This window comes from Chlorocebus sabaeus, chromosome 29 (assembly GCF_047675955.1).
Source record: "Chlorocebus sabaeus isolate Y175 chromosome 29, mChlSab1.0.hap1, whole genome shotgun sequence".
In the NCBI taxonomy this organism is placed as follows: domain Eukaryota; kingdom Metazoa; phylum Chordata; class Mammalia; order Primates; family Cercopithecidae; genus Chlorocebus; species Chlorocebus sabaeus.
Genome location: NC_132932.1, coordinates 191,627 through 218,301, shown reverse-complemented (window position 1 = coordinate 218,301; position 26,675 = coordinate 191,627). Strand labels below are relative to the sequence as shown.

Sequence of the window (26,675 nt, the reverse complement as noted above, 5' to 3'; positions counted from 1 at the left end):
CACGGTTACTCTTGCTGGTCTCAAACTCCTGGCCTCAAGCAATTCTCCCATCTTAGCCTCCCAAAGTGCTTGAATTTGCAGGCATGAGCCAACACACCTAGCCAGAAATTGATCTTTCATTTTAAACTTCATCTAGAGATGTGACAAAAACCAAACGAAGTATTTGTTAAAATACTTTATAACCCTAGGTACAGTAATAGAGTAATCCAACTGACAATTTCACAAAAGTCAATTTTTGGCAACAAGTTCAAGGTTATACATGTTAATAAAGATAACACATTTATTCAACCAGAAGAAAAAGGTTACAATGACAGAATTTATCTTTTTCTTTACTATGTTGTCTGAGCTATGGTTAAGGTTTGGGGAACTAGTATCTTAAAGAACCTTCAGAAATTTCTCATTCTAGAATTTAGAAACAAATTTTACACTCTCGGGGTTGAGAGAATCCAGGAGCAATCACCACCCCTAGTGTCCCGATGCTACTCTCCAAAGGCCCTTCCCCACTAGCCACAGAAATCAGAGCTCCCTGGGAAACAGACAGTTGAGCCTCTGGAGGAGGAAGGCCTGGCTGTGCCTGCGTTAGGGAGGTGGGGATGGGGGCATACAAACCAAAGAAGTGAGACCAAAATGGGCCAACAGCTGTGGCAAATGTCGGCATAAAAATAAATAAATTCCATCTGATCACATGGTCTCAAATATATACATATACAGAAATATTTGTGAGGTCACAGTGGTACTAAAAAACAAAACAAAGACGACTGGGGGGAAAAAAAGAAGAAAAGAAAGAACTCTTTTCTCCATGTTGGGCGCAGTGGCTCACACCTGTAATCCCAGCACTTTGGGAGGTCAAGGTGGGCAGACTGTTTGAACTCAGGAGATCGAGACCAGCCTGGGCACCACGGCGAGACTCTGTCTCTACAAAAAAACATAAGCACTAGCTGGGCATGGGGGTGCACATCTGTAGTCCCAGCTACTCAGGTGGCTGAGGTGGCCCAGGAGGCTGAGGCTGCAGTAAGCTAAGACCATGCTATTGTAGTCCAGCCTGGGGGACAGAACCAGACCCTGTCTTTAAAAAAAAAAAAGACAGCTTCTTCTGTCAACATTAGAGGTAGTTCCTGCACCACCCCTCCTCCTCAAACTGGACTTCCCAGGGAGAGCAGCCGTCCCTGCCTTTTCCACAGAACCATATTTCAAGATAACCCAAGAGCCCCAGCTGATGTGGAACTCTTCTTTGAAGAAGTCCAGCAAACGAATGAAGAATTACAGAATTTGAAAACTTCACAAACTCTAATAAATGATTCAGGCAATAATCCTCAATGAATATGAAAACCATTAATAGGTTGATGAGGAATTATCACAGGACACCAGAAACTCAAGTGCACCAGATGGTCTGTGGCTGAAGGGAGAAAGCAGATCTTCACAAGACAGTGGCCGACTCTCAGCATGCACCCTGCTGGTGTGAGACCCCCCGGTGGAGGCAAGCAGGCCTCACACGATGGTAGGATGTGGCCATCAATGCAGAACTCCCCACGAGGGACTCTGCTTAAAAAGGCGCAGCCTGACTCAAACTAAGGCTTTGGATCTAAGTTCCAGTTCTCAGGAAACACAGGAACATGGCACCCAACACCACACAGGAGCAGCCAGGACACCTGGAAAGTGAGAGCGCCTGGAGGAAACCCGGCCTGCACACTCCTCTGCCGTCCCCGAGAGGGTGCCCAGGAGAGACCCGGGCTGACCAGGTGTGATCTGTGGGACCCTGTGCAGCAAACACTTTGGGGCCAACTAGAAAATGTGAATATGGAATAAGAAATAGGCAGTTTTATGAAAGTATGTTTTATTCTATTAAAACTGAAAATGGCATTAGCTCATGTAAGAAAAAATCATGTTTTCAGGTCACAAATTCAAATATTTAGTGGTAAATGATGACATTTATAATTTACTTCCAAAAACTTCACAAGGAAAAGGATATCTATTATGTGATAAGTGTTTAGGGGCTCATTATCCTAGTCTACTTTTCTGTATACTTGAAAGTTTTCATAATTGTTTTTATATAAACTAACCTTGCAAATATGTTTTTACATTAGCATTTATATGTAAATTATTAGTGTTTTATAGGATACGTATAACTATATTATTACTATAATGACCTTATACTAGTGACATAAGAAACAAGCGATAGATCAGAAAGTGAGGATGTGATGAAGGTTCTGTGACTGCATCCACTATCGGAAGAGCACTTCTCCATGCCAAGGAGAGGCTCGAAGCTAAGCATTGCTAAATGTGAGAGACGCCATGTCATGAAATTGGAAGAACACAAACAAGTTAACTTTCCACAATCCACCATCAAACTTTTCCAACAAAATATTACCTAGCATTGCTTGGGTGATAGTGAGTGGTATGAAATTGCTTAAGCTGCTCCCACGTAAGCTCCGAGATGCACAGTGGGTCACCCCTGGAGACCACTGAGTACGTGTGGTCGGGAAGAAGTCTATTTTGAAGGTGCTGGGGGAATATCCTCTCATTGTCTGTCTTGAAATGTGAAATAAATAAGAATATATACATTTAAAATAATACACACATACCACATTACTTACAATATAGCCAATTGATCACATTCTGGTGCATATGCCTGTAATACTTTGCAAATAAAACTGTTCTAATGGTAACAACAACAAAAAAAAGACACCCCTGCAGGCATTGTTTAACACCGTATTCAATCACTCATCACCCATGCACAGGACCCAAGGATTGAGAACAATGGACTTTTTGATGTGTGTTGCAAATTGGAGGGATCACCAGGTCTGCCCACCAGCCAGGAGGGAAGTGGGGAGAAGCTCTCACCCTAACTTGAGTTTTAAGAAGGCTCCTTGGAAGAAAAGACTACCAAATTGAGAATGAAAGGTAAGAAATAGTTCACCAGCTGAGGGGGGCTACGGGAGTCAGAGAGCAGGCCACCCACGAGCCCCAGGGACACCAGCACAGGCAGGTTGTCAAAGTCACAAGGGGACATGAAGACACGGGCCCAGGACAGCAGCTCTTAATCCAAAATGGTCTCAAGGCTCCTTTACACTCTGAAAAATTAACCCATTTATGCCTGAGGTTGCAATTTTTTTTGTAAAAATTCAGACCTTGGCAATGACCTTGAGCTGTAGGATATAAATAACTCCCACAAGCTTAGGATTCCAATAATGGAACACGAGGCATAAATGGGTTTTAATGAGGACCCAAGCAGCTTTTGATTATGTGGGCTTTTTTGCCTGTGTAGGTGCCTGTGTGTGTTTATATAATTTTTCTATATTCTAAATTAAAGCTGAGACATTTAAAAACTACTTATGCATTAAGGTAAGCCATCATTACATGATAATATAAATATGTTTGAAAAATATTTCTCATAACAAAGTAAAAAACTGATTACTTAGAGTGATGCTGTGTTGCCTTTTTTGCAAACCTCTGTAGTGTCTGGGTCAGAGGTGAAGCTGGACTCCCCCATCTGCTCTGTATGCAGCTTGGTGCGTGTCACACACCTCGCCACGCAGCCTCTAGAAAGTACACCATGTACTTGGGCAAGAATGAGTGAAAAAGACAATGTGTTGATAGTGGTATGAAAAGAGCTTTTCTCTCGCTGCAGATCATACACGGGGGTCGTCAGACATGGTCTGAGACAGCATCCTGGCCCCGCTAATCCCCTGACTTCTGCTCACAGCACTGACCTAGCTAATCCAAGAACATGTCACCTATAATGAGAATATTATATAAAAATCAACCACCTTCCAGATGTGTCTGTATCATGGTTCTGTACATGGGTAAGGTAAGCTGAACACAACATTAAAAAGAAAGAAAACTTACAAACCCTCCCTTCATCTCACTAAAGACGACTCCTTTAAAGACCAAGGGTGTCTGGGGTCGCTAGGATTCTCGTGTTCCAGCCGCCATCCTTCCTGCCTGAGGACAAATAATTATAAGCTGACAGTGACTCAAATACTAAAGTCTGCATCAACTAGTTAATCACTCATGACATACCAGAAATCCAGCTCGTGTAAACATGGGAAAAAGGTGGCGTCCAAATACACCGAGAGGAGATTCTGAAGGTCCTTGGGATTTTGTGTGGAAAATGGATACAGAGTATAATCACTAGCTGGGTACAAATGAAAAGTGAAATTGTAAAATATAACAGATTTCTACTAAAATTATTGAGTCTCAAGCCTCATTTCCCCTTTGTCCTAGGACAGTAAGTTGTAGCTATTCTTGAGATGGGGCAGTGGCTCCATACTCTGGCCCCCGACCTTACTTTAGGTAAGCCTCCTGGTAAGTGTCCATACTTTTCGGTATGAAAGAAACTGTCTTCTCTTTCAGTCATGCCAGCCGGCCCTCTCCCTCAATCACATACCACGTCCCTGTGATCACAACACTTGCCACCCACTCCGTCCGGGTGCCATGAGTCACCTGGCCAAGCACACACAGCAAGTCGCTGGCAGAGGTGAGACCTCGGGTCTCCTCAGCCCAATCTAGGGAGCCTGCCATCCAACCACCATGCATAAGTGGCCCACTACGACCTGCATCATCTACCGCTGTTAAATTACTCGTTTCCAAGCTTACCGTACTTTGTAACAGATGATCAATGCATTTAAAATCAGCAGATACAGTGAGATGTCTGCTTTCTAACAATATATAGCTTTAATAATAATAGCGCTCATGGTAGCTATTTCTCAAACAAGAAACATGACTTATCGTAAGTTTCTATGGCTGGACACAGTGGCTCACACCTTTAATCCCAGCACTTTGGAAAACCAAGGTGATATGGTTTGGCTGCGTCCCCACCCAAATCTCATCTTGAATTGTAGTTCCCATAATCCCCACATGTTGTGGGAGGGACCTGGTAGGAGGTGATTGAATCATGAGAGCAGTTCCCCCCATATTATTCTCGTGACAGTGAGTACGCTCTCACGAGATCTGACAGTTTTATAAGGGGCTTTCCCCTTCACTTGTCATTCTCTTCCCTGCCACCCTGTGAAGAGGTGCCTTCCACCACGATTGTAAGTTTCCTGAGGCCTCCCCAGCCATGCAGAACTGTGAGTCAATTAAACCTCTTTACTCTTTAGGTCATTCTTTATAAATTACCCAGTCTTGGGTATTTCTTCATAGCAGTGTGAGATTAGACTAATACACAAGACAAGAGGATTACTTGAACCCAGGAGTTTGAGATCAGCCTAGACAACAAAGCAAGTTTCCACCTACACACACACACACACACAATGAGCCAGGCGTGGGGGCACCTTGTCCCAGTTACTTGGGAGACTGAGGTGAGAGGATCGCTTGAGCCCAGAAGTTTGAGGCTGCAGTGAGCCCAGATCATCCCACTGCACTCCAGCCTGGGTGACATGGTGAGTACCAGTCTCAAAAATAAGTACATTTCTATAAAATTTGAAAAATAAAGGAGTGAGTTTATAGTACTGGCTACTATTAAGAAGGGCCTCACCCAGAGTGAGGTGTCTTTGCCCTCACTTTGCAGGATTTCACAAATGCTCTGAGTCTGTTGTCAGGACTCCCATGCCTGGACCTTGCCTGGGACCCCCTAGTCACTGCGCTGGTTCCCTTGCTGGAGCCCTGCCCAGAGGCAGCTGCTTTCTTACACCACCCTCTCCAGGAGCTCTTCCCTTTCCCCCCAGCAGCAGCAGCAGCAGCAGCAGCTCCCACCCTTGTCCTTGGCCCTCCGCATGGCATCCACCATGTGCTTCCAGTCACAGCCGCATCAGTCTTTCTAGACGGTAAGTTGTTTTTTAAATTTGCTACAACATCAAGCATAGCACAGAGCCAACAGCTGGCCAAATATGTGAAGTGTGGTCATTTTTAGTTACTATGCTAAAAAAAAAAAAAAAAAAAAAGGAAAAGACTTAAGCAAATAACAAAACAAAAATGAATCCATTTTAATATAAACCCAAGTAAGTATAAGTCCACAATTTCTTCTTTATAATTTTGAAACCCAAAAGGCTCAGAAAACTGAAAGATTCTGCAGAAGTTTAGAGCAAACTATTTGATGGCAAAACCTGACTGAACAGATCAGGGCACTGAGTCTTCGTGCTCACACTCAGCGAATCATCAGGTTTGGCTGCAGAAACCTGAGTGTGTCTGATGACAGACCCAGCTGGAAGTGTTACTCTCTCAAATCTGACAAGAATCAGGCTTCGCGGGATTCCAGGAAGGGACCGGGGGTCATTTCTCTCACAAGCTTTGTTCAGCCGAGTAGCCATCATGCAACAGGAGCTGGGCCAGGGCCTTGGGACACGAGGACAAGGCTAGTCTCCACCCTAAAGGGCCCGTACCTATGCCAGAAACCACACCTGCAATGTATGTGGATTTATGAGGAGGTGCCGAGAAGGACCCATACCTGGTTTATGGTGAATCCGTGGATCTTGTCTCCTAGTTGATACTGTAGAGCCCTCTCACAAGCCCGGTTACTGTTCCATCGCCACGCTCTGTGGTGTGCATGTCTAGACTAAAGGTCATCTAAGTTAGATGAGCTGCAGGAAAATTATCTGGCTAACATTATTCAGCCACATAGTGAAAATACTCTTACATGATAAAGATCATTAATTAGATAAAAATTAAATACTGCATCTTCCAAAATCTTGCACATTCCAGAAAACTAATTTCTGGTAAGACCCTTCCCATTTTAATGACCTTTTATCTTACCTAAAGCTTCAGTGTTGGAAACCTTTTCTTTATACATGTTCAAAAATAACTATAATACAATTATGGTTTAAATTCCCCTTAAGAAACTCTTAAACAAAAGGGCTTCTTTTCCTCACAGAATCCTCACAAGCCTTCAAAATATTGGAAGAAATTCACACTACAGTTAAATCCCATTACATGCCTACCGAATTGGTGAAAACTTTTTAAAAAGCCTAATATTACCAGGAGCTCTCACACACTGCTAGTCATACTGCTCTCATACTGCTACGTACACTGCTACCTGTCCCACAGGGAGTACAGAGTGGAACAACTTTGGAAAAACACTTGGCATTCTTTAGAAAGCTAAGCAGGCAGGGCATGGTGGTTCACACCTGTAATCCCAGCACTTTGGGAAGCCGAAGAGTTCCAGACCAGTCTGGCCAATATGGTGAAACCCAGTCTCTACTAAAAATACAAAAATTAGCCAGGCGTGGTGGCAGGTGCCTGTAGTCCCAGATACTTGGGAGGCTGAGGCAGGAGAATCGTTGAAACCGGGAAGCAGAGGTTGCAGTGGGCCGAGATCACGCCACTACACTCCAGCCTGGGCGTCAAAAAAAAAAAAAAAAAAAAAAAAAAATCTGAATACTGGAAATCCGTTCACCTCTTGGTCTACATCCTCCACACCTTACACTGCTGCACCAGCACTCACAGACAAGATTGTCAGCACAAACTCTGATAGTCCCAAACTCAACTCACCTGGAGGTGTAACGACAGCGAATGGATAAACTGCAGACTAATCATTCAATTAAAAAAAAAAAACTAACCAACAAAAGTGCCTACAACTGCATATAACAAAGATGAAGGTCACATAATGTTAAACAAAAGATACACACGATACAGTATTATCCTAAACAGGTATTATTCAAACAGGTAACAAGATACTGTCAGAATGCATAGAGATGGTAAAATATTTTTAAAAAGCAAGGACATTTCTGTATGATAGTGCTAATCTAAGCGGGAGGGAGAGGGTTATGAGCAGTTAGGGGAAATCTTCAGCTTGGTCATGCGGACACTTTTTTTTTTTTTTTTGAGACAAGAGTCTTGCTCTGTTGCCCAGGCTAGAGTGCAGTGGTGCAATCTCGGCTCACTGCAACCTCCACCTCCTGGGTTCAAGCAATTCTTCTGCCTCAGCCTCCTGAGTGGCTGGGACGACAAGTGCTCACCACCACGCCCAGCTAATTTTTGTATTTTTAGTAGGGACGCGGTTTCACCATGTTGGCCAGGCTGGTCTTAAACTCCTGACTTCAAGTGGTCCGCCCGCCTTGGCCTCTCAACATGCTGCGGTTACCGGCGTGAGCCACCGCGCCCAACCTACTTCTTTTCTAATTATTCTCACCTGGATGAGATGGCTTACGCCTGTAAGCCCAGCAATGTGAGAGGCTGAGGAGGGGGATCACTTGAGCCCAGGAGTTCTAAACCAGCCTGGGCAACAGAGCAAGATCCCGTCTCTTCAAAAAAAAAAAAAAAAACACTTTATTTTCTCAAATTGTACTATATGTCTTACGGGCTTTTCTACATTAATATATCCCACCAAAATATTTTAAAGATATATACAGAGGAAAAGAAAACACCTATTCAGTCACTGTCAACATTATGAAGATATGCTGTAGTCAACATTTGCTTACTGATTTAGCAAATTTCAGAATTATGGGACAGAGACGCATTTTAAGAAGTTACTTATGAGCAAGGACATGATAGGAAACCCATGAGCGGTAAGGCCAGGGTCTCCCCTGAACTTTCCAGTAACCTGCTGCCAAACTCACGCCACGGACGCCCCGTGTCTCCCCCCGGCCTGGGCCGGCAGCGCTGAACTGTTACATTAAATACGGGCTCGTGGATTACCATGAGCACTAAACCGCTTCGTCAGTTTTTTCCCCCATAAACTGAGTCGTTAAAAAACCAAAAAAAGTTAAATTCCGGGAGGCTTCAGTTCTCTGAACACAGCCGGACTTTAAGAGTGGGCTGTGGGCTCCTCGGGTCTCTTAAGGACTCGGCCTCCAACAAAAATGAACTAGGAGCAAAGACACCAGCGAGAACCGCAACTGCCGGCCCCATTTACTACCCCCATTAAAGCCCACTCCAAAGGAGGGCCCTGCCAGGAGCGCCACGGGCAGACCCGGCCCCCAGCCCGGGGCATCGCCCCGGGGTCCTCCGGCCTCAGAACCCCGGATGTGGGAGCCCAAGGAAGGCCCCGGCAGGGCCTCGGGGTGCGGGGCGCCCACAGTGCGGGGAGCTGCAAGGCTTGGGCGCAGGGACCCCTACGTCTCCGGCCCGCCCTGGACCTTCCTCTCCCGGGAGCCAGCACGCCGAGCACTTCTAGCCGCCGACCGCAGCGCCTCACCCGCCGCTCAGCCGCCTCAGAGAACTCAACCCCCTCTGCGCGCCACAGCGCCACATGGCGTAAGACCAGCTCGGGGCTGGCGAGGGACCCCACTTAACGCGACGTAGGGCGTGGGGCGGGGCTTGCTGTGACGGCCACCACTCCTATTGGTCAGCGCGAACGGCAACGTCCTCTGCGATAGGCTGTAGATGAAAAGGGCGGGCCTCCACTGCTCTGGGAGGGGCGGGAGGGCGGTGCAGAGGGCGATGGGCGGGAGGAGCGGGGCCGACATGCCGAAGGAGGCGGCAAGGGGAGAAGCGTGCTCACGGGTAAAAGGGGCGCGGCCGGCTTGACGAAAGGGGCGGGGTGGGGCCAGCAGCAGGATGTGGACAGTAGAAGGAGGGGGAAGTGGGCAAGGGAGAAGTGGGACGTGGCGAGAGGCATGTCTATGCAGATGAGTGGGGCCTGGTGAAGGGCGGGGCTGCGCGGGTGAAAAGAGGGGTTCCTGGAGGGCGTAGTGCTATGTTGCGCGGGGCTGTGCAAGTGATGGGAGGCGCTTAGTAAGGGGTGGCTCTTTGCAGGTGAGGAGTGAAGCCTCGTAGGCGGGGATGAGCTGGGCCTTGGGGATGGGGCTTGCAGGCGATGGGGTGGAGCCAGTGGGGCGGGGCTGCAGGCAAGCTGAGCCTTGGGGGCGGGACTTGCAGCGAGAGGAGGGGCCTTGTGGGGGCAGGGCTGGCAGAAGAGGGTGGGGCTTGGTGATGGACCGGGCTGTTGGAGTGAGGGTAGTGGCCCGGTCGGGGGCTGCCGGAAGCTGGGCCAGGTGTACAATGGTAATCCTCTCTGGACTTCGTCATGTGGCTCAGGCTGTGCCTAGCAGGGAGGCCAGCCCGATCGAGCTGCCGTCTGCACCCTGAGAGTGAGGGCTCCTTCCCCCAGCGCGGGTTAAAGTAGGGAGGCCGGTCCCCATCGAGGGTGGGGTCTCCACCCTTCCATCCTGACAGCGAGGGCTCCTTTCCCCAGCGCGGGTTAAAGCACCGTGTGTCCACCTGTGCAGTGGCTGGTCCAAATGTGCCCTGGAGGGCAGAAACCCTGGGTCCTGCCGCTGGTCCGGGGCGTCTGCTTCCCCTTCCTGCAGTTCCTGGGAGGGTCTGTGTGTCCAGGGGGCTCTGATCCCTGCCTCAGGACCACGGGTGAGGGGTCAAGATCGCCCACTTTGGAGCTGGCCGGGATCTTGGTTCTTTGGATCCTCGCTGTGTGGCTCTGGAGCAGTTCTGTCCTCAGGAGAGGGATCCTCACAGCCGCCTCTTGGACCCTAAGGAGAATTAATAGGACGACCCCCGGGTAGCTGCTCGTGGCCCTGTGCGGAGCCAGTCCTGTGTCTCCACCAGTTCCTTCCCTCTGTGCTCCCCCACACTGTCACATCGCCAGCCTTTATTTCCTTTTCCTTGGACCCAGGCAGCGAATGCCCAGCTGGCCTTGGCAGCCCCTTCTCTAATCTATCCTCAAATCACTTCCTGATGGACAGCACTGACCGGCCATTGGCATGACCAAAACCCCACAAAATAGAACCCAACTTTCCTATTAAGCCGTGCAGAGCTGTCCCAGCCCTACTTCCCACAGGCTGTCCTCATTCACCATGGGATCCGTGGTTCTCACCTGGGGCTGGGGGTGCCCCTGGCATCCAGTGGGGAGTGTCAGGGATGTCCCTCCAGGCCCAGTACAGTCTCCCAGCCGGTGGCCAGCAGACAGCAGCACCCAGCCTGATGTCCCTGTGGCTTCCGGTTCCCCGAGGCCAACTGTGCTTTGCTGCCTCTTGGTCCTGCCAGACGGCTGCCCTCTCTCCACCTTCACTGGTTAGCAGTGTTCCATCCATTAGAGCTCAAAGCACTGCCTCCCGGCAATGCAGCCCCTTCTCCTGGCCTGCCCTCTGCCTGTGCCCCGCCGTCTGCGCCATGTCTTCGCGGGCCCATCAGAGCGAGGCTCCCAAAGAAACAGAGCGGTTCCTGTTTGTGTCTCTGTCCCACCTTCTCTGGACCTGGCACCGTGCCCTTTGCCGACAGAGGTCTTGGGTTGATTGTAAGCAAAGCAGACAATTTGTATGGCTCTAAATGGCTGTGAACATGCTTGATTGGGTTATTTTAAAAATAATTGGATATGTAAACATTTGAGTGTGACACAGGTGGATTTTTGGGCGAATGGTCTTGTTCTTCAGGGAATAACCACAGGCCCATCCACAAGGACCATTTCTGGCTGATTTATGGAACGCTGTTCTACCTGGTTAATTTTGAATGTTATCTCAGCCTGGGAGGTAGCTCAGCATGTGACGAAGATCACTGGTTTGAATCCTAATCTGCTCCTTAGGAGCTGCACCTTCCATGCCTTCGTTTCTTCCTTGGTTAGGTAGGAAAGGTATGAGCTACCTCAGAGTTGTGAGTGAGGCCTGCATCGAGTGACCACATTAAAGTGCCAAGAACTGCACCCGGAGGGTTGATATTTAAAGACCTTTAAACATTCCGATGCTGCATTTTAGTACCCGGGTAAAACAGCAAAGTTATGACAGATGCAGATGCAGACCCTCGGTGAGGTGGGGAGCTGATGGCAGGAGGTGGATCACTGACCCTGTAACGAGGGCGTGGTCTGTTCGAGGCTGAACGAAGTGCACATCATTGCATGTACCACGGAGGTCCCTCTCTTGAAGTCCTGGAAGGGTCCATGTGGCTGAGCCATGTGGTCTGTCCATGACGTCCGGCAGGAGCAGAGCTTTCGGGTGCAGCCTTGCTCTTGTGCGCACAGCCCTCAACGGTCTCAAAAGTCTGAGGCTTAAAGCAGGCTTGGGGTTTCCTTACACCTCCTGGACATCTAATTTGCCTGGCAAACATGTTTTTCTTGGGTGTAAAGGTGAAGGAGTGGGTGATTCTGGTGAAAGTGTACTAATTACTGCACTTCTGGGTCAGTGGCGCTTGGTTGAAGACACTATCTGCCCTGGATGGACATCTCTGGGGTGGTGAGAACCAGTGGCTGGATGTCGTGGGGTTGCCAGGAAGATGCTAGCTTTTTCCTTTTTCCTCAGTAACAACACCCTACTTTGTTTAGGGAAGCAGCACACCCAGCTGAAAATCCAATTCTCTTGCACGGCAGAGCGGCTGGTGACACAGGTCCAGATGCTGGGATGCTGATGGGGGGTCCTGGAGTGGGAGGTGTCAGGAGACTTTCCCGACCCACAGCAGCCCTGGGCTCTTGTCCGGCCTTCTTGCCCGAGACATGACCCCTGGAGGGAAAGCAGCTTCGGGGGCCCGAGGGCCAGAAGGCAGAGTCCTGGTGTGTGGGGCAGGCCTGGGCCAGGCTCCTCGGAGGATGTCACAGAGCTGCTGCCCCTGAGGGGACCACCCACCTCTGAGCCCCATGCAGATTTTCCTCTGTAGCCGAGCGAAATCCTGGTACGGTGAGTGAGGCAGTCAGAGGCACCTTTTGTGGAAGGAGGACAAAGCTGGAGAGAAAGAGGTTTTCCTAAAGGCACAAGGCGCTGATACTGCATTAGGGATAATTCCTAGAAGTGTGGTTGCTGGTGGGTGGAAAACTGTAGCCAGAGAATAAGTGGGAATGGCCCTTGCTGGTATTTAACTGATTCGTTCACGAATGGTCTGAACAGTTCTAGTGAAAATAATATTTTGGACACAGATGTTTTCATCCTGCCTCACAAGCAGCATGACCGTGGGCTCTTCCATCCTTCCTGGGTGACAGTGAGGGTCTCAGGCCCTTCCGACCCTGTGTTAGCATTTCCCCAGGGTGTGTGTCCTGTCCTGAATAGGCTGGAATGCCTCTGGGTATAGCTGAGCCTCTTGAAAAGGGAAGAGTCATGTGACGTGCTCTGGGTGAACAGGAAAATGAGGGAGGACAGGGAGAGGGGCCCGGAGGTGAGGAGGATGGTGAGCAACACTGGGGACAGGGGACAGAGGGTAGCACCGGGGATGGGGGGACGGAGGGTAACTCTGGGAACAGGGCGGAGGGTAACACCGGGGACAGGGGATGGAGGGATGGAGGGTAACACCACTTCTCCAGGCTCCTTTGGGGGATGCTGCCGCCTCTCACACACCAGAGTGAAGTCAACAGGCTTCTGTCCCCAGGAGCCCCAGAGCCTGGCAGCTGGGATTGGCCCAGTATGAACCACCGTTCACTGGCTCTGCACCTTGGGACAGGCTCCCTGGTGTTTCCACCCTGTTTTCCCATCTGGACAGTGGAACCCTGAGTGTCCCCGTCACAGCTGTACCCAGAGCCCTGGACTCCAGCATGTCATAGGCACTCATTAGCGTTTCTTTTGTCGTGGTCTGCAGACGAAGTGGCTCTTTCTTTGTGTGTTCACAGCCCTCCTGCTCACTTTAGCTTCTGGGAACACTTTTTAACATAGCTTCGTATGTGGGGAGGACTCAAGTGATTAATTGAATGTTTTATCAGGTGCGGTTCTTCTGTTTCCTAGTTTTGACACTGGGAAACAATGTCCCCATTGGTGAATTTTCCAGGGACTCCTGTGGTCAGCCTCACGGTTTCACTCTGTCACTTTCTAATGCAGTACTCTTTGGGAGTCTTTTCAATTAAGCACCGTCATTTAAAAATAAGTTTTATAATATGCAGTTTCAGATTAATTCTTTACCTTTGTGTCTCAGGCAGTGGCTCCTCACCTGTGAGTCGTCAGAAAGTTTCACGCAGTTTTCCAGGGCGGCCTTTGCATTTACTGGAACTATTAAGAGCTCCTTCCTGCTTCCCGTGATTGACACGCAGTGCACGTGAGGCCGTGCGTGGCTTAGCGTCTTCTGCGGGTTTACAGGGCACTTTCTGTTCTTCCCCACGCCGGCTCTGCTGTGCCGAGTATTCGCTGCGGGCAACGGTCACACTGTCTGGCACAGGCCACCGGGCAGACTTCACGTAGTGGAGCCTGCAGAATGGCAGAGCCCGGCCTCCTCGCCGCCCTTCACAGGGAGCAGAAAGCGCAAGCCTGTGATCAGAGCTGTGCTAGCCCAGAAAGCCTCCGAACAGGTTGAATTGAGGAATCGGCTCCTACCAACTGCCCATGTTTAGGATGTGTTTGAGTGTTTGTGATTTTTCCTGCACTGAAGCTACTGGGCTGGCTCTGAGTCACCGTCACGGGACTTCACTTGCCCCCAACGGGAAGCAGCGGGGGTGGAGGGCCGCACAGAGGCTTGCCGCCGTGATAATGAAGGGCTTGTCGCCTCTTGGGACAGCGAGTTCAAGCTCTTTGTAATTGTCAGCGTAAAGAGTGACCCGCTGAGGACACGGCTGTAATTCAGGGTGGCATGGTTGATTGTCATCGTTGATATCAGGTGCCTGCCTCTAAAATGACGGTACCCGTAGTGCGGCTCCAGGAGGGCAGCTCCTGCCAAACACACGTGCTTCTGGGCCCCTGCAACCAAGCTCGTGCTGCCAGCCATGCCTGCAGCTGTGGGTGCAGCGGGGTCTTCATGGCACTGAGCGCCTCCGTCCTTTGATTGTGAGGCCCAGCCCTCCGTCCCACCTGGTCCCCAGTGCGGCTCCTCCCTGGGTTCTCCCAGCCCCGTGCAGACCTCCGTCTTCACAGCTTCCCTAGTTTTCTCGTGGGCGCCCCAGGTGGGTGCCTGGGCAAGGTTCTTGTGTTAGTCGAGTTCTCTCCAGCCTTCCCTGGCTTGTGGCAACAGCAGGTCCTTTCAGATGAGTCAGCCAGCTGTGTGCCTGCATGTTCAGGATACCTATTAGGGGCCTTTCTCAGGTCAGAGCAAGACGGACTCTCACCTCCTCCGTGGAACTTTGGAGCCCGCCCTGGAGAGACTCCAGCCACGTCCAGAGGGGCCGCCCAGGTCCCCGCTGTCTGGTGGGAGTGACTTCTGAGCCACTCGAGGCCCCACTTTGTGTTCCTGCACCCCACAAAGCCACTTAAAGCGCCATGTTCTGATGCCGTGTGCCTCTGGAGTGTGGCACACAAGCCTGGACGGGGGTCTGAGCGGTCGCTGCCTTCCTCAGGCTGCGCTTGTGTTTTGGGTCCCCTGGAGCACTCGTGGCTGTGATTCTCACCGCTGTCTGGGCTCCCCTAGACAGTCTCACCCGCAGCCTGAGGGCCACATCCGCAGCCACTGAGGAGCCGGCAGGTCCGGCGTTGGTCTCACTCAGTCCTTCTCGACTTTGGTGACAGAGGAGACAGCAAAGCTTCAGCTGGGAGCCCCAGGCCTTCTCTGCTTGGGGCCTTGGAACTGAGATAGCACAGATCCTGCCATCCACATGCTGGGGGCCCCGCTGTGCCGCTCCCTCCTCTGGTCAGGGGCCGCGCCCTTGGGCTGGGCAGCTCCGGGTCCTCGCACTCAGGGGCTCAGGGTGGGTGTTGGATGCAGAGAGGAGAAGGGCGGCGGTTTGAGCCCAACTGTGTTGGTTTCATCTTCTGCCTTTTGTCCCTAAGTACCTTTGCAAAGTTTTCCAAATGAAAACTCAGAAGGTAATTTTAATGACTGGAATCTGTGAATTCCATGGAAGCCAAGTCTGTCCACCTCTTTCAGCCACCTCACTTCTCCCCATTGGGGCTGATTTTGGCAGCATTCATAGGGGCAGGGACGCAAGGGGTGGTGGCCAGCCCTCAACCCTGCATTCCTCCCCTCCTCCCCTCAGCGCCACAGCATTTCGGTGTCAACCCCTTCCCTGCACGCGTCCTCATGAAAACCAAGTGTGGCTGGAGGGAGACGCCTGCGCCCGCTCCCGTGACCTTCCCGGCCAGCTCGGCTGCAGCGGCCCCTCGGCAGGCATCTGTCTGGTGCTGCCTCCGTATTCCTCCCGTCACCTGACGCTCGTACTCCTGAATCTTCACGCGTGTGCTCCGTGCAGCCACGTCACAGGCTCCCTGGGAACGGAGACAGTGTCTCACGCCGGTCAGAATGCTCTTCTCTGTCCACTGAATAGTCCAACACGAAATCATTCCTCTATTATTATTTATGCTTTGTTATGTAGAACTGGAATGAAGAAAAAGTGAATTTAGACATTACAGCCCTCAGGTTGAAGCTGGGTAATTGCATTAGGGAATTAAATGAGAGCATTTGAGCTTCTTGAGTCCTAATTCTACATCTTCGTATCCCCATTACCCCATACCCAGTGTCTAACACAGCTCTTGGTCTAGGAGTTTCTTGATAAATGCTTATTGAATTGAACTGGACTGAGTTTAACATTCCCACCCAGAGTTAGAAGCCAGTCCCTGAGCAAATTGCATTGAGAACGTGAGTTTGACGTTACTGTGGTAATGGGTATCCTACACATCATAATTCCTAGTCAATATCAGGTATTTAGTCAAATAGACTTAAGTATAGAGAGGCATTGGCCCATCTGGCAAAAGGGCAAGGCACGGTGCTTTAGATCCAGGTCCGCAATATCAACTATGAAAATAAAACGTTGTCAACTCCAATTACAGCCCTGTCCTCAGCTGGTCACTGTTTACACTAACAATTATAAACAGCTTGAACTTGCTGTCCTGAGAGGCAACACACCCTCCATTCTCTCTGCAGTGCAGCTGCCTTGGTGGATGGAACATGCCCCCCCTCCCTCCCTCCCTCCCTCACTCCCCCCTCCTTTCTCCCTCCCTTCCCTTCCTATCTCCCTCCCTACCCCTCCTCTCTCCCTCCCTACCCCCTCCTCTCTCTCTCCCTCCCCCTCCTCTCTCCCTCCCTCCCCCCTCCTCTCTCCCTCCCTCCCCCCTCCTCTCTCCCTCCCTCCCCCCTCCTTCTTCCTGTCTTCTCTCACCTTTCTCCCTCCACCTTCTCTCCTGGGTGAGGCACAGAAGAGAAGAGACCTCAGGAATCTTCTGCTTCATCCAAGCAGCTTGGGGGCAACATCGACAGCTGCAATTTGGCTGTCCCAGCAGGTGCCTCAGGGCAGCCTTTCTAATGGGAATCCTGGAATCATGTCTTTCCTTAATGTGTCCTAAAGGCTGGAGGACATGAAGTGAAACAATGCTCCATGCTCAGTCCTGTGATTTTGTGTATTTATTGGACTTACTTTGAAATTAAACTAAATGATACCCAAGGTAGAGCATTAAAAAAAGAAAAAACAGGCTACAGTGTTTGAAAAACAAACAAAATCATTTGGTTTGTTGGTTCTTAGACCTTCACAGGCTCCTAGGTCACACGTTTCAGTTTCTCAGTGAGTGACATTCTCTCCGGAAGCTGTGTCAGCCTCTTGTTTAATGATATCAGCCACAGCAGAAAGAAGCACTCCATAGGCCCCCTGCTCAGCACCTTGGCATGAGCTCCTGCCATCTTCTGTTCATGCTCATCACAGCTCTGTGCAGTGGGCGTCCTCCTGATCCATATGGGAGGATGGAGGATGGAGGCAGAAGGGTGAGTGACAGCAGGATCACATGAGGGGTGTCTCCCGAGGTAGGGAGGGGAGCCGGCCCAGGACCTCAGTGCCCATTGCGTCCTTCCTCCTCCTCTTCTGCCTCTCCATGACTGTTTAATTCAGACTGCAGGGACAGATGTGAGTATGTGCAGAGCGTGTGTGCACCCCGGGGGTGCGTGCTTATATTGGCAGGAAGGGGTGTGAGCATGTACAGAGCGTGTGTGCACACCTTGGGGATGTGTGCTGGCATTGGCAGGGACAGATGTGTACAGAGCATGTGTGCACACCTCGGGGGTGTGTACTGTTGTCATGGACAGACGTGAGCGTGTACAGAGTGTGTTTGCACCCCCGGGGGTGTGTGCTGGTGTTGGCGGGGACCGATGTGTACAGAGCGTGTGTGCACACCTGGGGGTGTGTACTGGTATTGGCATGGACAGACATGAGCGTGTACAGAGCATGGGTGCACACCTGGGGGTATGTGCTTATGTTGTTTTGTAAGCGAAAAATATGTGGCCCATTGCGTCAGGCGGCGATGCGCCCATGCTGAGTCTGTCAGTAGCCCTTGGGTTGGGGTCTCCATCTCCCCAGATAGCACTGGAGTGTCTTGAGGTTTCAGATTCTTCCTCTCTGGGTACTTGGGCCTCCTCAGGACCAAACATCAGAACCAGCCAACTGCAAACTACAAGAACGTTCAAATACATCTTCAGTAGGAAAAACAAAAGCAACTGGAATAATTTTCCAACATGACCCTGTGGTTAAGCCGTTAGATACTCCAGCCAACAGATTGAGTCACTTTAAAATTCACACCATTTAAAATGGTTGTGAGAGTTGCAGAACTTTACTTCTAAACTTTGAAATAATTGAAGCGTTCTACTCCACTTGCTTACAACCTAGGGTTGGGGATAACTTTCAGTCCAAAGTAGCAACCTTCTAAATCCAGCTTAGATGTGAGGCTCTCACTGACACAGGAAGAGACAGTGGCCCTTGTTTATTCTCCTGTGTTCAGATACTTTGTCATTTCTTTTGTATCCTGATCATCACTTCTGCTTTTCCAATTCAACCTAAAGGGAGTTTAGTTCTGTTTTGGAGAAGCTGTAGTTAGTGGTTTCTTTTCATGGTTTGCTTAATCTCTTCAGTCTGGTGCTTGCATTTACCCAAATGGACTTTTCTTTAGTACAACAGTGCCGTAGCCCAGGGCTTCTCCCTCCATATCTGCTCCCCAGGAGGCCCCCTAGAAATGAGTGCTGGAGATCCAGCCCCTCTCCGTGTGCTGTTTTCTTTGAGTCCAAGGTAGGTTTGGCTCAGAGAAGAAAACGGGCCTCCAGGTTAGGTGCCTCTGATTGCTTGCTTGTGAAATGTTTAATGATAAGTCGCCTTCCAAACTAATTTTACACATTGATAGCTGTAGCTTGAAGTATCACTGCAGTCATAAGAACAAGAACACTCCCATAAAGTAGATAGGCAGAAAAAGCCATAAAAGTTTAATAAAGTGCAAATAAAATGGTGGTGTAAGAATGTACAGTGGGAAATGCTCTCAGTCCAGATAGATCGGCTGTGGCGTCCTCCTGTAAATACATTCAGCCACATGTGGCCCTGATCGCAATCACTACTGTGAATTGTGATCCGGAATGTTCTTGGGGTCTGATGCCTGGGCTGTGCCAGCAGCTGAGTCTGATTGGGCATCACGGCGGCGATGTGCTTAGCGCGGCCAGCTGGGCTGAGGGGTGGACACCCGTGCACTCGCCACGTGCAGGCGTTATTCTGGTGATGGGGTTGCACGCGGAGCGGCTTGTCCACCTGGGCTACTTAAAGTACCGGGAACTCAACCACGGGCGGGTGCGTCCCAACATAGGAGTTGCCTTTTTTTTTTTTTTTTTTTTTTTTAATCCAGGGCCCTCTGGCTCTGCAGACCCTGGCCGCCGGTTCCTGAGCCCATGGGGAGGCACCGGAGGGCTCTGCTGGGCCATGGAGGTCCCCGAACAGGTGGTCGCTCATTGCTTGTGCAGTGGTCCATGGCCTGTGAGTTTATTCCTGGCGTCTGTGTGGGTGAGGTTAACCAGTTCACAGCTGGGCACGTACCCCTTATACAGGTGACACTAGTTAAAGTGGAATCTATACTAGCTCGCACGGGAGTGCGTGAGATGCTGGGAGGTTGGGGAGGCTTGGCCATAGCACTGGAGCCTGGGTTCCTGACGTTCTGCGTCTTCCTGTTGGGCCATCAGGGCCGTTGTGGGTTCTGAAGACTGGTGGGTGCCATATGGACCAGGGGATGTGTGAAGCCTCTAGAGGCCACAGGAGGGAAGGAGATGTTCGCTTCCCCCAGAGCCAGCCCTGCTGACACCTGGGCGTTAGCTGGTGGGACCTGTTTTGGACTCCAGCTTCCAGAAATGTGAGAAAATAAGTCAGTGTTTAGGGCGCTAAATTTGGGGTGATTTAGTGGAGAAATAGAAAACTAGCCTACAAAGGTGCACGCATTGAAATGTGCTCTGTCCAGGTGTTCAGAGTGGCTTGAGGGGGATGGCATCAGGGTTCTGGGAACTGTGCAGTTTTACTGAAGGAAGGGGGCTTGCCACGCCTTTCCTCATGTAACTGAAGGTATGTATGCCTGCCACACCGCCCAGGAGACGGGGACTAGAATTCTGACTTTATTTTATTTTTTTATTTTTTTGAGATAGAGTCTCGCTCTGTTGCCCAGGCTGGAGTGCAGTGCCCGGATCTTGGGTTTATACCATTCCCCTGCCTCAGCCTCCCAAGTAGCTGGGACTACAGACGCCCACCACCATGCTTGGCTAATATTTTGTATTTTTTAGTAGAGATGGGGTTTCACCGTGTTAGCCAGGATGGTCTCGATCTCCTGACCTCGTGATCCACCCGTCTTGGCCTCCCAAAGTGCTGGGATTACAGGCTTGAGCCACTGCGCCCGGCTTCTGACTTTATTTCTTATGGGAACCAAGCCACAGTCACAACACGGTGAGGGCTGAAAGGAGCTTCCTACAGCCTGAACTGGGAAAAGAAATCGCAAGTAGTTTGTATTTTTCTACACAGACCTGTCCTTTCAGATTTTGTTAAGTTCTGGAAAAAGGGAGAAGCCAGGCACACCTCGGGGAGGGACAGTGTTTCTGCAGGTGGTGCGGCTTCAGCCTGAACATGGCCGTGTGGCTGGGAGGCTCAGAAACTGCCCTCCAAGGGTACTCATCTGTTCCTTATTGCACTAATACCGCGTTTACAGAAATCCACAGAAATTACAGAGCAGTGCGGGAGGTCTCTGGATGGGTTTGTGTGGGCTGAGGTCACGGGGTGTTGTCCCAAGTGCTTATCCTGATCTGGCAGAGGCTCTGTTCCGAAATAATTATTCCACAGTTTCAGAGCCTGTATCTGAGGGATAATCTTTTAACACTGTTGCATAAAAGCAAACAAAGTATGTTTTTGAGGGTCTAAAAATCCATTTAGTAGTCATAGCTGTAAACTCAAATATGGGGCTTTGGGATGGAGTGAAAACCACCATCACCTGGCGTGGACGCTGCGTGGTAGTTTTAGCGTGGTGGCCTGCTCGTGCCTTGAGCTCCATCTGGAGTGTGAGCAACAGCTGTGCATTTGAGAAATGTGGGCAGGTCAGCTTGCTCCTCCAGGGGCCTACGGGCGTCCGGGTGAGGGGCCTGGGATGAGGCCATGTCAGTGGGAAGGAGCTTGGTTATGTCAGCTGATGTCTGCCTCTACAGGCCCACAAGCCAGCCAGAACCCAGTTTTCCTTTGGTCATCTAATGTCAGAAAAAAAACCTGTTAGAGATTCTCATAATTTATATTAATCATTTGACCATGCATAAAATGTTATAAATGCATGAGGCTTTACAACTTCGCAGATGTGTAACTCACATGTTATGATTGAATCAAACTGTTGAAGATACTTGTTTCACTTGAAGGTGTTTAGCATTTTATGTGCAAACCAAATGCCACTAGCATTTTGAAAGAGTATTTTGGAATTTTAAACAGTGGCACAGTGCTGGGTCTCTGGGATGCTGGTGAGGTGGACATGACCTCAAGCTCTTGGAGCTTGCAAGCAAGCAGGATTCCTAAATTGTCACACCTGCAGTGCTGGAAGTCAAAGTGGGTTTCTGTAAACGAGGTATTAGTGCAATAAGGAACAGATGAGTGCCCTTGGAGGGCAGTTTCTGAGCCTCCCAGACACCTAGGAAGAAGCCGGGGTGGGGGAAGTTACCTACCAGAACCTGGATGGTGGAGCCGGGTTTGCTGGTGGCCCTGCATGGCAGGTCATTACGTGCAATAAGGAACAGGTGACTGCCCTTGAGGGCGGTTTCTTGGCCCCCTTCAGAACCGCAAGTGGAAGACGCCCCAAGGTGGGGGTTCGGTTATCCACAGGAGCCTGGATGGTGGAGCCGGGTTTGCTGGTGGACCTGCGTGATAGGTCATTACGTGCAATAAGGAACAGGTGAGTGCCCTTGAGGGCGGTTTCTCGGCCCCCTTTGGAACCGCAAGTAGAAGACGCCCCAAGGTGAGGGTTCGGTTATCCACAGGAGCCTGGATAGTGGGGCTGGGTTTGCTGGTGGCTGCTGCGCGGCAGGTCACTGTGTGGAGTGATGGGAGGTGAGTGGCGTGGGAATAGAGGACGCACCCTCCACAGCTACTGGTGGGAGTTGGCTCTGGTAGCAGAGGGGGCATAGAGGGATTCCCATCAGGGTCAACGCGGCTGGGGTCCCACGTGTGCTGGACGCCGAGGTGTGGCTATATGTGATCTCAGTCTCCACAGCCGCCCTGGGAAGTGGGTTCAGTTCCTTCCCATCTCACATTTGAGAAATCTCGGGCTCATATCACAGCTGGGTAGGGTGGAACTAATGTCTCAGGCAGGATGTTGGCCCCAGAGCCCAGCTCTTACACCCCCGTGCTATTTTCAGTTCACCAAGCTTGTAGAGAGGTGTAAGGTGGTGGGGGGGCAGCTGAGAAACCAACACAATAGAGGGGAGCAGGAGACAGGCAGTGCTTGGGAGGTCTGGGTGTGGGGGGCACCTCTGGGCCTGTGAACCCCATTCTGTGCTCCTGGCTTGCCCAACTTTGACCCTCAGCCACATGCTGCACGCTTTAGGTGAAAGCTCAGTCCCTCGAGTGGTGCAGGCATCTTTTCTCCCTGGTTTTGCCTCTCCTTAAATCACGGAGTCTCTGGGGATGGCGGGGTGGTTGGTGGCCTATGGGATTTGCCCTCCACTTCCCCATCCTTGTCCTGTCTGACCTGTTACCTGGATGTGTCTCTTCAGAGCCTGCAAATCAGTGGAGGCCATGGCAACCTCTCGCTGACCGGCCTCTCAAACTTTTTTATTCATCAGAATCGTATTAAATGCTGATTCCTAGGCACCCCATTAGACTCTATGCCTGCCTGGCATGGGTACTTTGAGGAAGGTAGAGGGTTGCTGGGCTGTTTGAGGAGGGAATTTGCATTTGTAGAATGTCCACTGTGGTCCTTCCAGCACTCGACTTTCCATGCACACGTGGCATTAAACCTGGAGTCCTCTGGGTGCTGTGCTGGTGAGGAAGCCCCAGCTGGATGAGGGGCTGCTGGGGCTCGGACTTGATTCCTGGGCTGGGGGCTGTGGGCTTGTTCTCTTCAGTGGGCCTGCTGATGGGATGCCCTGAGAAGTCCTGTGCACTCGGGAAGGTGCAGAGACAGGCTCAGGAAATACAGACCATGGATTTAAAAATGCCTATTGGAAAATCTTTTAGGAGCAAATTAATTTGCATCTGAAGACAATCATTGCTTGAATAATTGGTTTGTTTACAAAATTGGTCCTATGAACAGATTAAAGTTTTCATTCATGCCTTTTCTATAACGTAAATAGGAGCTATTACCGCAACCTAAATTAGCTTTAAATTTTGTATCAGATTGCAGTCCAGATATAAAATGGAGGAATTTAGTACTTGGAACCCAGAGTGAAGAGAACAGAATGGCTTTGGTTTCTCAAAAGCGTGTGATTTGAGGGAGTGACCTGGGATGAAGAGAAGTGGCTGGAGTCATTACACTCAATGAGGTGATCTGCCCCAGCCTTTCTCCATTGTCTTCTGGATAAAAGGGCGATAAATATGTAAAAATTCAGCATTGAGTTCCTCTCTGCCCTGAGCTTCTCATACGGTCATTATTGTGACGGGGCTGTATCTGTGAAGCCTCCATACAGGTACAAAGGAATTAGGCTAGAGTACGGTGGCCTGCGACCTGTGGCATCTGGGCCGTGTGTCATTTCTTAAAGCCCTTTTGGGTGAAATGACAGTCGCAATGTCTGTTGTTCGGAGAAGTGTAATCTCACGTATGAGATGCAGGTTTTAAACACCAAAACCAGGAAGATTGGTGGGAGTGGCTGTCTTCCAAGTGGTTTTCTTTGCTGCCATGGATGAGGCGTGGATGTGTCATCCGTTGGTGAGGTCCACTGGTGGAGGGGCTAAGCAAACCCGGGTGTGTGTGTGTGTGTGTGTGAAGCTACATCTCTTCTGGCATCCCAAGTAAATAGACATTTTGTAAAACTTGTGAATTTGTCCCTGAGTGTTGAAGTCTGGTGCAGTGTCTTGAGCCCTCTTCTGCACTGAGGGAGAGTGACTGTAAATGACAGATTCCTCAGTGGTGAAAGTTCAAATTTAGCTTCCCTGAGGAAGCCAGACCTCAGTCACCCATGTCTCCATTGTAAACACTGCAGCCCCTACACGGGTGGCTGCAAGTTTCCAGGCTCTCCTTGGAGAAGCAGCCGTGCGGTGCTTGGTGATCTGATAACATCAGCCACCTTCTGTCTCCTGTCTAATCACGGTACAAATGGTTCTCCTACAAGGAAATGGATCTGGTTTCTTCCCCGATCGTTGGAAGAAGCAGCCCACCTAGGGACTGCACCATCCTCTGCACTTTCACAGCGAAGCCTGTGTCTGTCTCCGAGGCGTGTCATGTGTGTCCTGGGAATTGCGGGAATTGCCTCCTTAATTCTTCCTGCTTTTGAGGGCTCAGGCAGCTCTGCCTATTTCACCCGGATGAGCAGCGGGTAGTCTCTGGCTGCTGTGGGACCAGGGCTTGTGTTTCACCCGGGACGAGCAGCGGGTGGTCTCTGGCTGCTGTGGGCCTAGGGCTTGGGTTGCGTCATCACATCCGGTGGCCTGTCCAGGTGGGCATCATTGTCTTTTGCCTGTTGGCTGAGGCAGCTGTGATGCCATGGGGGTCATGCTTGTGTCAGGGCCAATCCATTTCTTCCTGTGCACACCTCTCCTGCTGGAGTGCCTTTCCTTATGATGACATGTTGAATTAGCGTGGAGAATGCAGAGAGGCTCTGGGCCTCTCTCTCCCATTATTCCCTGGAGCTGTGATGCCTGACAAGGGAGCCCATATCCAGAGGCTCCTTTAAATTTAATTAGAATAAAGATTTGATTACATAGCTAAACACATTTGAAAATAACTTCACAGATTAAATTCCAGATTCAGCCCTTCAGACCCAGTGGCCACGTTTCGGGGCTCAGCAGCTGTAGGTGGCTGTTGTCTTTCTGTGTTGGCTGAGCAGATTGGGACATTTCCAGTTCAGCAGGCTGTTCTCTTGCATGGCTTTGCCTGTAGTGAGGGCACCTTGGCTGGAGAGCCTTGTGGGAATCCCTTAGGCCTCTGGCTGCAGCTAGGCTGCACGGTTCTGCCCCGGGTCCTCTGCAGGTTCAGATGGATCCCACCACAGAGCCAGCATTGCTAGACTTGTGGTACTCTGTGCAGACAGCAGAGGGGATATCCGGGCCTTGCAGGGACTGGGGTTGATGGGTCTCCTTGGCCAGGCTCCCGTCTCTGAGTCTTCAGGGGAAATGCATCCACCATCCAAACTGCAGGCTTCTCGGTGGATGGTGAATTGAGTCACGCAGAGTGACTAGGCTTGGGCTCCTGACCAGCGTGGAACCTGATGATACCTTTAGGTGGAACCTGACATGCTTCCGTGTGTACATAGCAAAGAGAATGCAGCGTTTTAGAGGTGGAAGGTTCTGGGAGTATTGGCCGTTGGTGATTGTCCTGCCGTGGAGGACTTTGAATGCAGGCCCTGGTTTCCTGGTCCCTTCTGTGGGCATCCCTGAAGACCCCGGGCTGGAAGAAGGCAGGGGAGATGGGAGGGTGACAAGAGGTCAGGTGTTTCCAGCTGTGGGGAGTGATGCCATCAGATGGCTGAGATCAGGAGGGTGGTGGCTGGGGGACCAAAGCAGGGGTGCATGGAAATGCCATGTTTCCCGGGGCATGGGGAGGACATCTTGAACTCTATTCCTGGGCAACAGTTCTTCCATTCTCAGGAATCTGTGCCATTGTAATTGACTAGCAAATTCTGTAATTGCTCTAATTACTGTTAAGTCCCCATCCCAATTACCATGAATTAGCAACAGTGATAAGTTTCCCTGGTCAAACCTTGCCAAGAAAAAACAGTGGAACTAGTTTTAGTTGCCTTGAGTTCCCTCCAAATCGGATTCCTAAGCGGAGTGTGTCCCCACAGCTGCTGCAGTTCCTCCTGGGCCTGTCAGGCACATTCTAGACATTCACATCTCTGCTGAGATGCAGGCGTGCACATTATAGAAAATCGCACTGCGCTGTGATCGGCTTGAGCTGACGTTTTCTAGGTGGGATGTAGAGGCGGAGGACCTGTGAGAGACTGTCCGAGCATCCTCATTGACTTGGAGCAGGTGCACATCTGTTATTCAAAAGTTCTAATGCGATGAAATTAGAAATAAGAAATTTTAACATTCACGTGTTATGAACTCTGTTCAATGATTTCCTCTGAAATGAGAGACTATTTACGGATGAGGCAGTCAGCCTGCAGCTCTCCTTAGAACTGTCCTAGACCTCGATGCCATCCTATGGCCTCTTCCTGGGTGTGGGGTGCTCTGCTTGAAGCAAAACCAAAGGAAAGAACATGGTCCTGTGTGCATCACTACTACAGACAGCTCAACACACACACCCACTGGGGGGGGCCGGATCACTTAGCATTTTAAATGCATTTAACATTAAACCAGCAAGTCAGCCAGTGCTTTCTGTAACCAAGCTGCCTGGCTCATGGAAGCCTGACACTTGACTTTTCGGAAGAGAATACTTCTGTGGAGTATCAATATTTGTCTCATTTCTTGAGACTTTGTTCAAAGTGATGAACGTGTGTAAATTAGGACCTTTTTGTGTAAATTGGGCCACAGAGCTCTCTAGACACAGGGGAGTAAACGGCTGTGAAAGATGCCACCTGATGTGAGCCGTGGCCAGGCACTTTGGAACCTGGGA

The 26,675-nt window shown here is 50.4% G+C and overlaps 1 long non-coding RNA gene across 5 annotated transcripts; it reads right to left on the bottom strand.

Annotated features, from left to right (window-relative positions):
* Positions 1-160: 160 nt before the first annotated feature.
* Positions 161-9,326, bottom strand: LOC140710658 (uncharacterized). 5 transcript variants are annotated; one of them, XR_012091753.1, is made up of 4 exons: positions 9,071-9,137; positions 7,062-7,270; positions 6,386-6,493; positions 3,452-5,859 (listed from the first exon to the last, which is right to left on the bottom strand). It is a non-coding gene; the product is annotated as an uncharacterized lncRNA (long non-coding RNA). The 5 variants fall into 5 exon arrangements; XR_012091752.1 differs by lacking the exons at positions 7,062-7,270; positions 9,071-9,137 and adding an exon at positions 161-2,529 and having other exon boundaries at positions 3,847-5,859; positions 6,386-7,055; XR_012091754.1 differs by lacking the exons at positions 7,062-7,270; positions 9,071-9,137 and adding an exon at positions 161-2,525 and having other exon boundaries at positions 3,847-5,859; positions 6,386-7,055.
* Between the last annotated feature and the right edge of the window lie 17,349 nt (positions 9,327-26,675).